The sequence below is a fragment of the Mobula hypostoma genome, chromosome 4, assembly GCF_963921235.1.
Source record: "Mobula hypostoma chromosome 4, sMobHyp1.1, whole genome shotgun sequence".
In the NCBI taxonomy this organism is placed as follows: domain Eukaryota; kingdom Metazoa; phylum Chordata; class Chondrichthyes; order Myliobatiformes; family Myliobatidae; genus Mobula; species Mobula hypostoma.
Window position 1 is genome coordinate 127,961,467 of NC_086100.1, and position 17,400 is coordinate 127,978,866.

The 17,400-nt window shown below is 42.6% G+C and overlaps 1 protein-coding gene across 4 annotated transcripts in view; it reads left to right on the forward strand.

Annotated features, from left to right (window-relative positions):
* LOC134345594 (arfaptin-1-like) overlaps window positions 1–17,400 on the forward strand; it is a 140,034-nt gene that overhangs the window by 38,878 nt on the left and 83,756 nt on the right. The window lies entirely within an intron of this gene.

Here is a 17,400-nt window from a genome sequence, read left to right on the forward strand (position 1 = left end):
TGACTTGGATGAGAATGTGTGACATGATTAGTTAGGGTGGGGATGATGCCACATTTGTTGGCATAATGGACAGTAAATAAAGTTATCTGTGATTCCAAAAAGGAACTAGATCATTTGGGAAAGTATGCAAAGAAACGATTGATGGAAGGTGAGGGATTTTGTGAAGTTAAACCAGGACAGAGCATGCATTATGGTATTGGGGCGCCACGGTAGCATAGCGGTTCACATGACACTATTACAACTCGGGGTGCTGGAGTTTGGAGTTCAATTCTGACGTTATCTGTACGCAGTCTGTATGTCCTGTCTGTGGAATGTGTGAGTTTTCTCCAGGTGCTCTGGTTTCCTCCCACAGTCCAAAGACAGACTGGTTAGTAGGTTAATTGGTTGTTGTAAATTGTCCCGAGATTTAGGTTAGGTTTAAATCGGGTGTTGCTGGGTGGTGCAGCTCAGTGGGCTGGAAGGGCCTTTTCTATTCTGTCTCTAACTAAATAAAATACATTATTGAGACTCAGCTGTACGTAGTTCACTGAAGGTGGTGATGCAAGTAAACAGGATGGTGAAGATGGTCTATGGTATCCTGACACAAAGTACAAAAGTTGAGATGCCATGGTATAGCAGTACAAGATGTTGGTGAGATTGCATTTAGAGTATTGTGTGTAGTTCTGGTTACCACACTCTGGGAAGGACGTGATTATGTGTGAGAGCATGCTAAAAAGATTCTCCATGTGGTATAAGGAGAGACTGGATACCCTGGGACAGTTTTCCTTGGAGTGTAGGAAGCCAAAAGGTGACCTTGGAGGGAGATCTCACCTAACCCCATTTTCCTGCTGCCTTAACAGGGATAGAGTTGTTCTTGTCCTTGCCTCCCATCCCATGAGCTTTCGTACCCAGTACATCATTCTTGCCCAGCAATTCTGCCATCTTCAACAGGACCCTACCACCAAACACTACTTTACCTCCCCCCCCCCCACCCTCTGCTTTCTGCAGGGTTTGCTCTCTCTGTGATTCCCTTGTCCATTTGTTCCTCCCCACTGATCTCCCTCCTAGCACTTATCCCTGCAAGCAGAATAAGTGTTATATCTGTCCATTCACCACCTCGCTCATTCAGGGCCCTAAACAGCCTTTCCGGGTGATGCAACACTCTACCCGCAAGTCTGTCAGGGTTCTCCTCTGTAGCCAACATTTCCATTGTGACCTCCCGTAAATTGGTAAGACCCGACCTAGATTGGAGACAGCTTTGTCGAGCACCTTCACTCTGTCCACAAAAGGGAGGATTTCTCAGTGGAGTGGCAGAAATTCTGCTACTCCCCATTCACATTCTGACATGTCTGTCAATGGCCACCTCTACTGCCACGATGAGGCCACACTCAGGTTGGAGGAACAACACTTCATATTCCTTTTGAGTAGCCTCTAGCCTGACAGCATGAGCATTGATTTCTGCATTTTTCTTTTAGTAATTTCTCCCTTTTTCTCCCTCCTCTCCTTTTCCATTCACCATTCTGTCTCCCCGCTCCTCCTCACCTGCCTATTACCCCCTCCCTTTTCTCCCACAGTTTACTCTCATCTCCTGTTAGGTTCTTCTTTAAGCCCTTTAACTTTTCCACCTATCACCTTCCATGCTGCTATTTTCATCCTCCCTCCCTCACACAACGACCTTCCTTCTCACCTGGCTTCACCTATTACCTTCCAGCTTGTATTCCTTTCCCTCCCCCTACCTTATTCTGGCTGCTTCCCTCTTGCTTTCCAATCTCGGCCAGAAACATTGACTCTTTATTCCTCTGCATAGATGCTGCATGTCCTGCTGAGTTCCTCCAGCAGTTTGTGTGTGTTAACTCTGGATTTCCAGAATCTTCAGAATTATGGTAATGAGGAAGGCCTGGAAATGATATTGAGTAGTTGATAGTTGGAGGATAGGATAGTTGAGTAGAAAATAAGAGTTAATGAATAAAGTCTTCTTGGACTTCCAGCCAGCTACAGGTATCAATTATAACTGTTTCGATGACAAACTCTGCCATTTTCTTCAGGGATGATGCCTGAGCAAGTCTAGTCTGGAGTGATTTATACCCTTGTATTTCATCCCCCCGATTGGTTAGTTCTCATCCAATCAGTTTTCCACCGTCCCAGCTAGACTACAATCGAATTCCAGTTCTTCGAGCAGGACCTTCATCTTGGTTAAAATTCTTTTCCTCTAGTTTTATTTCAGTGGCTTCCTTTTCCAGGCGGTCCCAAAAGGCATTGGCACGGCACAGTAGTTTTGCGCCATGGAAGTCAATCCCATATGGCCATTGCCAATGCAGTGTTCCACTGCTGATTTCTCTGGGAAAATGGCAGAGTTTGTCATCGAAATGTTGGTTGTAATTGATACTTGTACCCGGCTGGAAGCCCGAGAAGAGCTTATTCATCATATACGCCAGGAAAACACTGGCTCCTTTTCAAAAAAGTTTGTTAAATTAATTCAAGAAAGTTATAGTTAAAGTTTCATGGATACTTTATTAACTTGACTTGTAATACCAATGTGGATCTGTGGAAATTTTTATGGTCCTAGCTTTGATGGTTGACTCAATCAGCACACTTATAAACAAAGTTTACCCATTTTCAGTTTCTGCCACTAAGAAACTGTGTTGTGGTTTGGAATGTTAAAGAATATTGAAGACTAGAATCAATGGGGAGGTTATCTTTTCTCATTTTTTTTTGCATGTCTCAGTCATGTGATACAGTAATACATTGAATTTTTACTTTTGAACTTGGTGCAAATTCAAGTTATTGTCATTCAGTTGTACACATGCACACTGCCAAACGAAACTACACTCTTCCAGACCAAGGTGCAATACACCGTGCATATAACTTAGACACATAATGCATTAAGTAATATCACAAATAAATGAACAAATAATAAGGTGCATATACAATACAAGTTAAGCACCAAACAATATAATTCTACCAGCGGATCATACGTGATGAGACCTGGTGATGGCAGGGAGTTCAGCAGTCTTACAGCCTGAGGGAAGAAGCTGCTTCCCATCCTGAGAGTTCTTGTCCTAAAGCTACAGTACCTCTTGCCTGATGGTAGGGGGTCAGAGAGATTGTTGGACGGATGTGAGGAATCATTGACAATGCTGAGGCCTCAGCATGCACAGTGTTTCTGATAAATATCTCGGAAGGGTGGAAGAGAGACCCTGTTGATCCTCTCAGCAGTCCTCGCAATCCTTTGCAGGGACTTGCGGTCAGATTTCTTGTAATTTCCGTACTAAATGGTGATGCAACTAGCCAGGATACTCTGGATAGTGCTTCTGTACAAATTGGTTAAAATGGGGTTAGAGAGAGGGAACTCGCTCATCTCAGTCTCCTCAGGAAGGGGAGACGTTGCTGTGCTTTCTTGACAAAGAGGTGGTGTTGAGGGACCAGGTGAGATCCTCAAGGTAGGTGCTTTATTTAATATAAAGCAACAAGGAGCAGAACTAGGTTGTGTCCTTAACTTTGATAATGCCACACTAGAAACAGAGCTGTGCAGCTACATATTGGTTTATGAGAAGCGTCATTGTAATTCTGCAAGAAATGTAAGATTGCAAATCGGGAAGATATAAAATGAAGTTACTAAAATGGTGTCTAATTGACATAATTATATGCAAAAAGCAAATTGAAAAAATGATTTGCACCAAACTGTTCACTGTCATTCTGATTCCCTCTCTCCACCCTCCTCATCACCCTTTCTCCCTTCAGTATTAGCCTTGCAGTAGCTGCATCTTAGATCTAAGTTTCAATTAATCTTTTGGGAGCTAATAAGCATAATGCACTTGGTGTAATTTATTTTCATTATGGTGTTCAAGAAAGTGAAGCGCTTGATGAGTATGGGACTTTGAGCTAAATATTTAATGAAAAATGTGACCTATAGAGTTAAGATAGTTGGTGATAACTCAGCAGATTTAAGGCACCATCTTGGAATAGCCATGATATGTGGTGAAATAATGATTAGTCATGTGAAATAATGATTAGTCACAGACTAATAGATGGAGGAGGAGGCATTTCTATGACAAGTAATTTATCAAAGAAGTTTGACTAATGGTTTAAATTGCCTATAATTCACTCCGGATGTAAATTTTTTTGTTGTGAAGATTGACTGTTAATTGCACTCTTCACTATTCTGATGAAAATCTGTACTAAGTAATGTGAAGGACTTAATAGTAAAGGTAAATAAGGGTGTAAATAAAATTTCAAATTAATAATGTGGTAGCAAGTTATTGATTTATACATTACTGATTGTTAATGCTTATTCAATTAGTTGCAATGTATGTACTCCACCAAATGCTGGAAGGAAATTGGAGGAGTAATCCAGCAAGTGAATAACAGGAAAAGTAAAGCAATCCTGGAATAAATAAACTTTTCTTAGGCTTCCAGCTGGGTAAAGATGTTGATTATAACCAATATTTGTACCCGGCTGGAAGCCTGAGAAAAGTTTATTCATCATACGTCAGGAAAGCACTAGATCCTTTTTCAATCATGGCATATTTCGAGAATATTTTCTACCTCCTCCCCCCTCACCCCAAAGTATATGGCAGGAAGATGAAATGAAAGGAGAAAAGGGTTTAGAATTCTTGTAGTTTATACAGGGCTCTATTCTCAGTCAGGATTTAGAAGTAAAACAAATCAGCAAAACTAAAAGTAAGTAAAACTGTGTCCATAGATAAGCAGCTGGTGAATTTTGCAAAATGAAACATGTATCAAAGTCGGATGAAAGACTAGTTGACCATGTAGGTAATTGTAAAGGTCCTAGAATCAATCTCACAGAATGATTGAGTCTATCAGCACTTATCGTGATTTTTTAAAGTAAAAATAATGAGCTGAGTAAATGTCAATGCTTGAATATTCACAATGCCAGAAAGTGCCACATCAGCTAATGAGAGGATCTGATGGGGGGAATAATCTGTAAGGATAGCAAATTAGCTCAATAGAAAGCAGAGTGGAGAGGGTAAATGATCATTCAGATTCAGGAAGCAGACCATTATTTGTAAATTAATATTCTTGATTTAGCAGTGCAATTCCACATCATAATTTGCACACAAGAGCAAACGGATTTAAAGTAAGACCGAGGAAAAATAATACCTGAAAATGTTGGGAGTTATGGACCAAGCATTTAAAGACAATGGATAATTGTGAAATGATGCAAGGCATAACAGGTAAACAGATAATCAAAAGCAAATTTGAAGCTTAGCAAAAGAATTTAAGAAGTTAATTAAGTGCTGGGATTTGCATCTAAGAGGCCTTTTATCTTTAATTATAGGAAAACCTGGAAGTAACCTAAAATGAATGCATTGGTCAGAATTGTGAGAAATTATATATAGGGCTATGGTTACTGCTAGGTTTAAAAAAGAGAGGAATTTTTTACTCAGTTTATCACATTGGTCACATCACTGCCTGGTAAGGAAACAACAATGCACTTGAATGGAAAAGCCTCCAAAAAGTAGGGGATACAGCACAGTCCCATCATAGGTAAAGCCCTCCCCACCATTGAGCACATGCACAAGGAGCACTGTCAAAGGAAAGTGCATTCATCATCAAGGAACCACCCCCTGTCCCCCAACCATCCAGGTGATGTTCTCTTCTTGCTGCTGCCAATCAGGAAGGAGATGCAAGGGCTGTAGTTCCCACACCAGGTTCAGATACAGTTATTATCTCTGAACTATCGGGCTTCTGAACCAAAGTGGATATAACTTCACTCACCCCCATCACTGAATTGAATACACACCCTTTTGAAGATAGGCTAAATGACCTGTTTCTATCATGCGTGTTCATTGAAATGTTTACAGTCCAACATATGTGGCTTTCGTATTATGTAGAGCAATTTTTTTTCCAAAGGAAAACCTTCAAAATGGTACTGGCAGCATCCCGAAAACCACCTTTTGACAATAAGTGAAAACTGGAATGAAGCAAAAGTAATATCCACTTTGGTGAATATGCTATGTAATCTTTTGGAGGGAACCAGAGCATGAAGCCCTCATGGTATGCCAGCAAATTCTAGCAAAGTTCTGGTTGGACAGCAGAGACCATGAAAGGAATAAAGCAACACAGAAAACCCTGGAGAAACTGACCAGGCCAGGCAGCATCAATGGAAATGAATATACAGTTGACGGTTCAGGCTAGGATGCTTCTTTAGGAACAAGAAAAACTTGGTTTGCATTAACAGACCCATATTTAGTCTATACTTCAAAATTCATCAATTATAATGTAAGGAGTTTTTTTTATATGTCACTGCGTAGTCTAATTAAAATAGCTTCTTTGTTATGTTATAATTGAAAGGGCTTCTTTGTTATGTTAACTGCTGAGAAAGTCCTTCCCGCTAGCAGTTTGTTTGAATCACGTTACTGATAAGAAGGTGTTATGAACCAATTGCGATAGTTGTTATGTTTTTGGTGTATCTGTAAGATATTGTATGTGCGGGGTTTTGGAGCAGAAGGTGGGAGAGAGATGGGATGGACCAGGTGCTGTGAGTCCACTAACGGGGTCGGACCCCGAGCGGGGCGTTCGGCGAGGAGAGGAGACGGACTGGGGTGGAGCGTCTGGTCGACCACTGTTGTGTCCCAGGCGGCCAGTCGAGGTGGTCCGAGGGGTCGCAGGGTGAAGAAGAAGGGTCCTGAGCTCCAACTGTTTGTGCACGAAGAGGTTGAACTTTGATAAGTGTGGCGCCTTTTATTTTCCTTTTATATTTTGTCTCTATTAATTATATAGTTCCAGTAATATCTATAAACTGTAAATCATTTAATCGTGTCTGGTGTATTGTCTGTTATTTGGGCGGGGTGGGGTACATCACACAGCATCCACACAAACTGATTACCCAGTTTGGCAGGGCTGAGGGCTGTCTCCCAAGACGACAGCGAGCCGAGCGACCCTGAGGCTGGCCAGGGGGGCTATAATAGGATGGATGTGATTATAACTAAGAATTTACAGGCTACTGCCTAAACCTGATGCTTTTAAAAATGTTTAAAATTTAGTTTTTGAAAGTCTTTGATGAATCATGCAAGCCTGAGTTTATTGCCCACCTTTGAATGCACTAAAAACATTGAACGAATCATGATTGACATTCAGGGTGGAGTGGCAGGATTCCCTTTGAAGCATAAAACTGAACTAAGGCATTTTGTTTTCCGCTGTTTTATTTGCTTCATTTCCACTTGTTAATGGCACAACTCTAGATTTATTGAATGGTTTCACAATTTACTGAGCAGTTGAACTTGAGCTTTTAGTCTGTGTGTCAGCCATCTGAGCTATAACTGCAGTGGTCTTTCATCCCACCAGCTAAAAATTAACTAAACCTTGCCAATAGATTCAAAACAGGTTGATTACACAAAAGAACCCTTGGATGTTATTAAATGTAAAAGTTACATCTGAAAAAAAGAAATTGCTGCTGACCAAGTTAAGTTCTCATTTACCTGTTGCAAATCCCTATTTAAGAACTTCCTATGCGAAGCTTGCTGAAACTTTGATGTTAAGTGCCAGGGTAGTGCCGGGCTTTCTCAAGTTTCTCCGCCCAACCTGATTTATTAGACAGGTCCAATCAACAAAACTGCTGAGAAAACATTGGTAGCATACCCATTGGTTAATGCAGCTTTCAAAACACTGTTTCTGAAACTTAGAAGCATTCTGAATCCATCAAAAAAATAGTCAATACAACACATTGGAATAAATGTTTATGAAGTCTAACAAGCATTCAATAAAATGCAAATAAACTTAACAATCAAGAAGAACTTTGCACTCAGTTTTTATAGTCCTGCTCCACTAAAATAGTGGAACACATTCAGTCCTAATTATTTGATTGGATTATTGACCACGTCATGGGCAATTGCACATTATGTTCCACTGCTGAGCTGGTAGTTATGAGGATGTTGTGAGCACCTGCCAGGAAGACCAGTACTTCAGTGTTCCTGCTTGTCCAGCCAGGTATCCTAGACCTTCAGCATTTCTGAGCAAGATAAATTCAATTAAACTTTTCATAGCTTCAAGATGACAAAATATTTGTTTTGGTATCTTTGTCATTCAGGAAAATATAGCGGCCAATTTTAGAGACAGCAATATCCTGCAGTAAGATATGACCAGATTATCTGTTTGGGATATCATCCAATAAAAATTGGCCTGTGGATTCCCCAGCTTTTTTTAATAGTATAATGGGATATAGAATTACAGACAGTTTAAGATTCATTGAAGAAACAGCGCCCATAACAGTTTTAACACTTGGCTCAAACAGAATATGGCACCTCCAACACCATAATACTCCTCAGTACTGTATTTAAATGATAGCTGAGAATTGGGCTTGATTTCAATTCACATCCATTTGACACAGCAAGAATGCCTATACTGAGTTAAGACATGGGTACAAATAATTAAATTGAAAAGCTGCAGAAATGTTGGGCTGCTTGGAACTTCAACTACAAAACTATTGTTTTACAACATTGAATCTCAGTGGATTTAATTTGGCTTCTTTTGACAGTGCTCATCAGAAAAGACTCTTTTGTGTCACAGTGAAAGCAAAGTTTATTAAGTTATTAAACACAAAATAACTTATTGCATAATTACTCACCCCTTCAAGTCAGCATTTAGTAGATGCTCCTTTGACAGCAATTACAGCCTTGAGTGGGTGTGGATTGGTCTCTATCAACTTTGCATGTAGCACTGCAATTTTTCCCTATTCTTCTTTACGGAACTGCTCAAGCTCTGTCAAATTGCATGGGGGTCATGAGTGAACAGCCCATTTCAAGTCCAGCTACAAATTCTAAATTTGATTAAGGTCTGGACTCTGACTCGGCCACTCTGGGACATTAACTTTGTTGTTTTTAAGTCATTCCTCTGTACCTTGGGCTTTATGCTTGACCCATTGTCTTGCTGGAAAGCAGATCTTCTCCCGAGTCGTGGTTCTCTTGCAGACTGCATCAATTTTTTCCTCCAGGCTTTCCCTGTATTTTGCTGCATTCATTTTACCCTCTACTTTCACAAGCCTTCCAGGGCCTGCTGCAGTAAAGCATCCCCACAACATGATGGTAGCTGCCACCGTGCTTCATGGTAGGGATGGTATGTTTTTGGTGTGTGATGTTTGGCTTATGCCAAACATAACCTTTAGTCTGATGGCCAAAAGGCTGAATTTTGGTTTCATTAGACCACAGAACCTCCTTTCGGCTGATTTCAGTGTCTCCCACATACCTTCTGGAAAACTCTAGCCAAGATTACATGTAAATTTTTTGTTTCAATAATGGCTTTCTCTTTGCCACTTTCCCATAAAGCTGCGACTGGTGAAGCACCCAGGCAACAGTTGTTGGATGCGCAGTATCTCCCATCTCAGCTACTAAAGCTTGTAACTCCTTCAAAGTTGTCGTAGGTTTCTTGGTGGCTTCCCTCACGTTCTCTTTGCACGGTCACTCAGTTTTTGCAGATTTGCTTGGAATGTTCTTTTGTCTTCATGGTGTTTTTGACAGGAAACTGACTCACCAGTGGTTGGACCATCCAAATACAGGTGTATTTTTACTACAGTCAATTGAACCACCATGACTACACACAGGTTTATATATAGCTAGGACACCTTGACTAATTATGTGACTTCTAAAACCAGTTGGCTATGCTCGTGATGATTTGGTGTGTCATATTAAAGGGGGTGAATACGTAGCAATCAATTATTTTGTGTTTTATATCTGTAATTGGGATCACTTTGTAGAGATCTGTTTTTAATTTTGACATGAAAGAGGCTTTTTCTGTTGATCATTGTCAAAAAAAAGCCAAATTAAATCCATGGTGATTCAATGCTGTAGAACAATAAAGCATGAAAACTTCCGGGGGGGGGTGAATATTTTTTGTAGGTGCTGTAGCTTGAGGAGACATCGTGATTAATTCCTGCAAATGCCCACTTCACTTAGGTGCTGTATTTGAGTAAATTGATCACTGGCACAACCTTGCCATTTCTTTATCTCTGCTGGGATCCTTGAAAGGTCTTCGCTCTCACAAGTACTTTTGGCCTTTAATTATTTTGTTCTTGGACACAGGTCCCTGGGTAGGGAAAAAAAAAAGCATTTGACACTGAGTTGTAAGGCATTTACAGAAGAAAGCCAGCCTGACTTGATTTCATCTGGTGGGAAATGTTGCATTTTGTTACTCTAAATCTAGCAGTCATGGCAAAAGGTAAACAGGAATGCATTTAAAGTACTTGTGCAGAGGTTTGTTGGTTTTTAAACTAAGGCATCTGAACTTGGGTTATCGATGCACAATTTTTCTTCTGCTTTAAATCTTCTGAAATGTTATAATTTAAAAAAAAACTTTCCACAATAATTTGTTTTGACTTTACTCTTGTTTTCATAATTGTGCAATTTTCAGTTATTCCAAGGCAGGATGGAGATAAGAGAGACATCAAGGCAGTATTCTTGACCCAATGCAGCATCAAGTAAAATTTAAGCCAAAAGGAATATGAAGTTTTTCACTGGCTGGGGTTAACTCTAGCAATGATTTGTTCATACGTTGGGAACTAATGATCACAGCCCCAGAAGTTCACTATCTGAGTTCTTAAAACCACTATCTGTGGCCCAACCATCTGCAGCCGTGACTTCAATCAACGCCACCATTCAGAATAGGGAATGTTCAGATTGACCAGAGTTCAATTCCATTCACAGCCCTTTAAAGTAATAATCGCAGTCTACATGTATTTAAAACAGACTAACCAGGATTGGAATAAGTTCCAGGCTTGCCTACCTCTACCAAAAATGTCCATTTCTTTCTTTTGAGAGACATTGGCCTTAGTTGTTCAATTTTATCTTTTGAATTTGGGGGGGGTGGGGGAAATGATTTTGTTGCATCCTTGGGGTGCGGTTTCAGATTTAGCCTGGTGCCTTGAGCAGAAAAATGTAGGCTGATTCCAGCATCAGCTTTTAAACAGGTCGATGGATAGGAAAGGTTTAGAGGGATATCGATCAAATGTGGGCACATTAGACTAGTTTAGGTCAGAATGGAAGGTTTGGGCCAAAAGGCCTAGTTCTCTGCTCTATGATTAGTTCTGTCATACTGTACCCCATTTCTGATTAACCCAGGCCCCACTACGCGATGAGATGACTGTAAAAGATCCCATCACAGTGTTCTGAGGAAAAGCAAAATTTTGTGTCCTGCCTAATACTTTTCCTTCAGTAAACATTGCTAAAACCAATTAGTCATTATTTACAGCATTACTATTTTTGCAGTCCTGTTCCAGGCAAACTGGCAGCTGCATTTCTTCCATTTTTAATAGTTCCTGCAGTTTGGGGGAAAAAAATGTTGGCTTTAAAACCGTGCAGAACACCTTGTAGGAGAGTACTTTTTGTAGGGGTGCCGAGGTTATAGTCTTAGGGGGTTTGACTATGGTGTGGAGACCTTGTAATCCTGATGTTAATGAGTTCAAGTGTTTTCTGCTTTGTATATAAACAGGGTGGTTTACCCCCTACCTCTTTTAATGCAAGAGGAAACAGTTTAGTTCAGATCCTACGTGCCTTTGTGTTCAATACAATATTCTACAAAAGAAGTCTAATAACCTTGTGCTCTGATGCACTTGGCTGTACCTTTTTATTACAGTTTTTTGATTTAGAAGGTATGTGTTTTTTTCTCTCTTGGTGGTTTGACTGGGGGAAAAAGCGACCTCCACAATAAAATGTTTTAATTTAAACTTATTTTTCTGCATGTTACAAGGATAAATGGCCTATTATCATGTATTATAACGTTTCATTTTCTATTTTCTCCTTGTGTTGATAATCTTTAAGAAATTATGCTGCAGTACAAGGAAGAAATTTGTTTGTGAATACTGTAATCTAATCTGGAGATTCAGTGAAGGTCAATGAACTATTTAAATTTGGTCTTTACAGTTTGACTAAACACCCTCAGTTATGTTGCTCAAACCTCCTTCAAAATCATTGTCTAGCAGTGCTGCCTGTTCTTTATTCATGAGATGCCACACAAGTGAAGTTGTGAGGATTGTGCAAAGGAGGACAAAAGGTTTTGAGCAGACATTGCTGCAGGTGGATTTAACTGTTCTGAGACTAAAGCCTGATTTATACTTCTGTGTCAACGCGTCGCCGCAAAGCTGACGCGGAACCCTACGCGAGCGCCTGCGTTGCTGCGACGCGCACCTCTCCTAATATGTAACCGCATGTCGTGGCAACGCAGAAGGCAACAGCTGTGATTGGTCCACTTGGTAGCATCGCATTTCATTCTCCGCTGCAGTAGCTTCCCATTGGACGACTGAAGGGCGGGGAAGGAACTCTGGCTGCAATGCTTTCCATAAAGCTTTACAGACCTCCGAAATTATGGGGGACACATTTCGCTTTTACGAAAAAAGACGCTCACTTCTTGTTTACCCCCAGAGAGACTGCCATGACTATGAAGCCTTGCGCGAGCAGGTGAGTGTGCATGCGTGACGTGCGTGAATTGAAGAGCGACGCAGACACACCAACGCACAAGTATAAATGCTCACAATGAGCGTCGGCCACTTGCGTAGGTTACGGCATCCAGATAACGCAGAAGTATAAATCAGGCTGAAGGCTATGTCCACGCCAGATAATTTTGGAAACGAAGCTTTTTCTCTTCGTTTTGACCCTCTGTCCACATTGAAATGGCGTTTTTATCACCCGAAAACGGAGCTTTTCTAAAACACTCTCCAGAGTGTGTAAATTTGAAAACGATTGTTGCGCGTTGTAGTATGGACGGGGTAAACGGAGATATTTAAAAACGCTGTTATGACAACACCACAACAACGATGCTTTTTCTGCTTCTGCTTGGTACTGCGCAAGTGCTGCCAGATGGCTGTTATAACGCACAGTTGGTGTGAACGGTGTGAGAGTTAAATTGTAAAGTGAGCTTTTTTGACTAGATCCCCTAAATTGATTTGATTGAGTCTATCTTTAAAAATATTAGGTCTGGCGGCAGAAGACTCCACTCTCTTGTTGATCTTGGGTAGAGGACGGCTTCATGCATGTGTTGTTTACTTTATTGTCTACGTTAATAGCTTGTTTGGAGTTAAACACCTCCACGTTCTCCACTGCTTTGCTGACTTTGTAGTCGTTTGTAACTCGCAGAAACAGTTCAACTTCATTGCCTGTCTAAACGAAGAAGTCCAGTCTGATTTTTCCAGCGGAGGTTTTCTTTGTATTCCACGAAGATATTGTTGAAAACTTTCTTTCACTGTTGTTGGTACTCTAGTTTTTGACCAATGGAAATAGCACAATGCCGCCGTGGAAACGTAAATATTATACCGTTTCCTCTTTACTAGTTTTATGTAGATGTGTCTGCGCATGCCCGGTAGGAGTAGATTCGCCCAAATATCTGTTTTAATGTGGACAGGGATATTTTGAAAAATGCCTAGTGTGGACACCTGTCGTTTTTACTCAACCGGCGTTTTCAAAATTATCTGGTCTAGTGTGGACGTAGCCTAAGGCTACGTCCACACTGGACCGGATAAATCTGTAACCCCCGAAGCTTTTCCTCTTCGTTTTGACCCTCCGTCCACACTGAAACGGCGTTTTCCTCCCCCGAAAACAGAGCTTTCCTAAAACACTCTCCAGAGTGTTTAAATCTGAAAACACCGGTTGGCCGTTGTAGTGTGTACGGGGTAACTGGCTAATTTTTAAAACGCTGTCATGATGTGCCGGAACAAATGGTGACGGTAGCACGGCATTTCATTGTTTTCTTGAATGCAACCTCCAACACCACAACAACAATATCTGACAATACAGTAGATGTGTAACAGCCTAATGTAATATTGTATGGAAATACAAGAAAGCACTGATGCAGACATGTTTTATACATTTAACAAGGCGCTTTATTTGTCATGGTCCCTTCTGGCAATCCCCCCCCCCCCACCTTACTATTTACCTCAGGAATTGGGCCTCAATCTCCGCATTTAATTTCCAGTCATTCCCAGGTTCCACTAACTACACATACCTGCTTTCCATCAGCAAATGCAGGGTAAAGACCCTGTGATCACAACAAGGTGCTGCCAGTTCGTTGGTCGACTCTGGTGTGAGTAACCTTGTTTCATGGTTCTTAGGGTATGGGGAGAAGGCAGTGTTACGTACCCCGTAACTGGGTTGCCAAACCAGCAGAAATGGATCACTCAGTTGGAGTCTGGAGTACTAGAACTAAGAAAGTTTTATTAAAGAAACAAGCAACACAGTAATCGAAAGGATAATAAATGCAACAGTTCAACAATGATAACCACACATGTGCACAGAATTAAGATAACAGCATCATTCAAGCTCTATCGTTGTCTAGGGGGTAAATGACCAAATTTCAAAATGACTCAAAGTTCAGTCCAGTTCAGTTCGCAGTAATCGTTGCCATGGCGAGGGACAACGTGGGGGGAGAGAGACAGAATAGGAACAACTGATCATTCAGACACGGCTTCACTCACAGACCAGCGAGATGGCTCACAAACAGCTTTTGGGCGGGTCCTTGGTGATGTCACCTGAGGTCACCGACTGTGACCCCTCCTCCAGACGCGGTCGATCCTCTGCAGTGAACCCGGCACCCAGGCAAGGGCGGACACACACCGGGTTCCCGCTGATCGTACCTTTCCACCCTTGTCGTTGTCTGATACTTCTCACCCACTCGTGAGAGGCGCACCGCTTCCAGGGTCTCGTTACCTCGGGTGGCGTGTGTGTCCGTCTTAGCGAACCTGTCCCTTTTTATCCCCCTGCTGGGGTATCGCCTGTCCATCACTTCAAACAGTTCAGGGTTCAAAGGGGGAGCCGCTCCAGACAGCTCTCTCTCTCCCACGTCCCTTCATTACACATCTCCAGACGCTGCTCCATTGTTCCTTATCTCTCCTTCCCCTGAGGGCAGATGGCAGACCAACTGCTGATGCCACTGATGCTAGCCCAGGCCAGCAAACATCTTAATTTTATGTGTATTCTCGTAACACTTCCCCCCCTTTAAGGATTTTTACCGGGAGGTAAAAATTACAAACATGACTACATTATCTGATACATACACAATATACATCTTTAACAGTTATTTAGCTAATACAGAGAATTTGAAGCTGTCAACACCTTGACAGACAGTCATCACATTTTCTGTTCCTTTTACACGTGTTATTAATAATCCCTTAGACCAGGCTCCAACTCAGCAAACTTCATAGTGGCCAAAAACACTGATGAATTGCGACCAATGTAACCTCTCATTTGGTTTTGTCCCGGACCACAACAACAAGGGTCGTCCCATTCCGACTCAATTTTCTCTCGCAAGGGCTTAGTAGGAGGGGGACGGGTATTGACCGCAGAGTTATTGCAAAACTTCCTGCAGTACCCCACCATCTCCAAGAGCCTTCTGAGGGCCCTCTTGTCTGTCGGGGTTGGGAGGTCAGCGATAGCCTGCACTGTAGCTTGCATCACTGCCAGCTGCCCCTGTGTCACCACAATTCCCAGGTAAGTGACCCTCGTGTGGCCGAATTCATTTTTTTCAAGGTTCACTATCAAACTGGCTTCAGACAGCCGTATTAAATTGCCAATGCACACCTCTGTGTTCATCAGCCCTTTAGTCACTGAATTACTCGAAAAATATGGGTGTTGTTTACTTGGCTGCCCTATTGTAACAGACATCACCCAACGTCCCAGTTCTTTGCATTTCCTCGGGACAATCAAACACATAGGCGCGAGTCGTTTAATTACTCCTTCTAAAGATTCGCTTTGTTCGGGGATTAAGGGAGAGACCTTATCAGTAGACCTGGCCAAAACAATAGCCTTCTCCCATCTGATCGATCCCATACTAATCTTTTCAAAATGTTTTTTTTCTCTTATCAAGGGGCCCCTAGTTTCATTGATTTCCACGCTAACACCGACTAGGTTTGTTAGCATATCAAAAGCCGGTGACCGTCTCAGTTCGCGTCGGTCATGATCAATAACATTCTTCCCCCTGGGCAGCCGGTAAATCTCTTTCATGATTCCACCAACTGTTTCCTCCAGCACCGCAAAATGTCAACCGGGGGGTACCTCGTGGGCCATGTTAAAAACCTCATCCCCATAACTCTTTTGCACCACCCCCCACTCCTCATCTGCGGATGCTGTACTTGATTTCCCTTTCTTCCTTAGCACCTCCTCATCCGCACAATAGCTTGTCAAGGCTGTGTCAGAGAGAGCGGTCTCGGCAAAAACCATCAGCCCCTCGTCTCGCTCCTGCGTCTGCACAAATTCTTTCCTGGCTACTGCTACGTCCGTCCCAGCTCCCTCACTACCTCTTATCTCTCTACACCCTGTCTCATACAAGGTTGGCAGAAATGTTTCAGCCAAATTCACCATCGCGGGCGGGGCCTCCATGCTGGCAGGCTGACCCGTCAATCTCACGACTGGGAACACGATTCCTCCGGCGATGTCATTACTGAGCAAGACTTCCACGTCTTTCATCGGTAATTCAGACCTCACCCCGATCGTGACTAGTCCAGAGACCAGGTTGCTCTGTAAGTGTATCTGGTGCAAAGGGACTGACTCTGTCCCTTCCCCAACACCTTTGACCTCTACCTCCCCAGTCTGGGTCTCTGAGCTAAACTCTAATACACTCTTCAGTATTAGTGACTGACACGCTCCCGTGTCTCTCCAGATCCGCACTGGAACTGGTTTTAACCTCTCCTTCACTGACACCAGTCCGGCCGAGATAAACCTCTCGCGCCCTTCCTGGACTTTTTCAGACCTGTCCTTCCCTAGCGGTTCGCTTAACAGCTCGATACAGCCATTCCAAATTTCCGCTTTTCCTTTCCCCGTCTCCTTCCTTGGGGCAAAGCACCTGGACGCAAAGTGTCCGACTTTCCCACAATTATAACAGACGACCCCAGGAGACTTCCTACCAGACTGCTCCCGGTCTACCTTATCCTTTTCACTAGTCCCCGGCTTACTTTCTGACTTTTCCGGCGGACTCTCCCCGCCGTCCTGACTACCCTTCTGGTAGCCTTTACTCGGGGCAAACTTCATTTTATGCGTCAACGCATACTCATCCGCTAACTTAGCAGTTGCGGCTAACGTGGCTGCCTCTTTCTCATCGAGGTAGGGTCTCATACCCTCAGGGACACAACCTTTAAACTGCTCAATCAGAATCAGCTGCAGCAGTCTGTCATAATCCCCCTCTACCCCTTTCGAGGCGCACCAACGCTCACAATATGTTTGCATCTCACGAGCAAGCTCCAAATACGTGCGGTCCCACCGCTTCCTCGCATTCCGGAACCTCTGCCGGTATGCCTCCGGGACCAACTCATAAATCCTGAGGATGGCCTCTTTCACCACCTCATACCTCTGGGCATCTTCCGCGGATAAAGCGGAGTAAGCTTCTTGGGCCTTCCCTTTCAGTACACTCTGAAGTAAAACAACCCACTTATCCCTCGGCCAGTCCTGACTTATAGCCACCTTTTCGAAGTGGAGAAAGTACCGATCC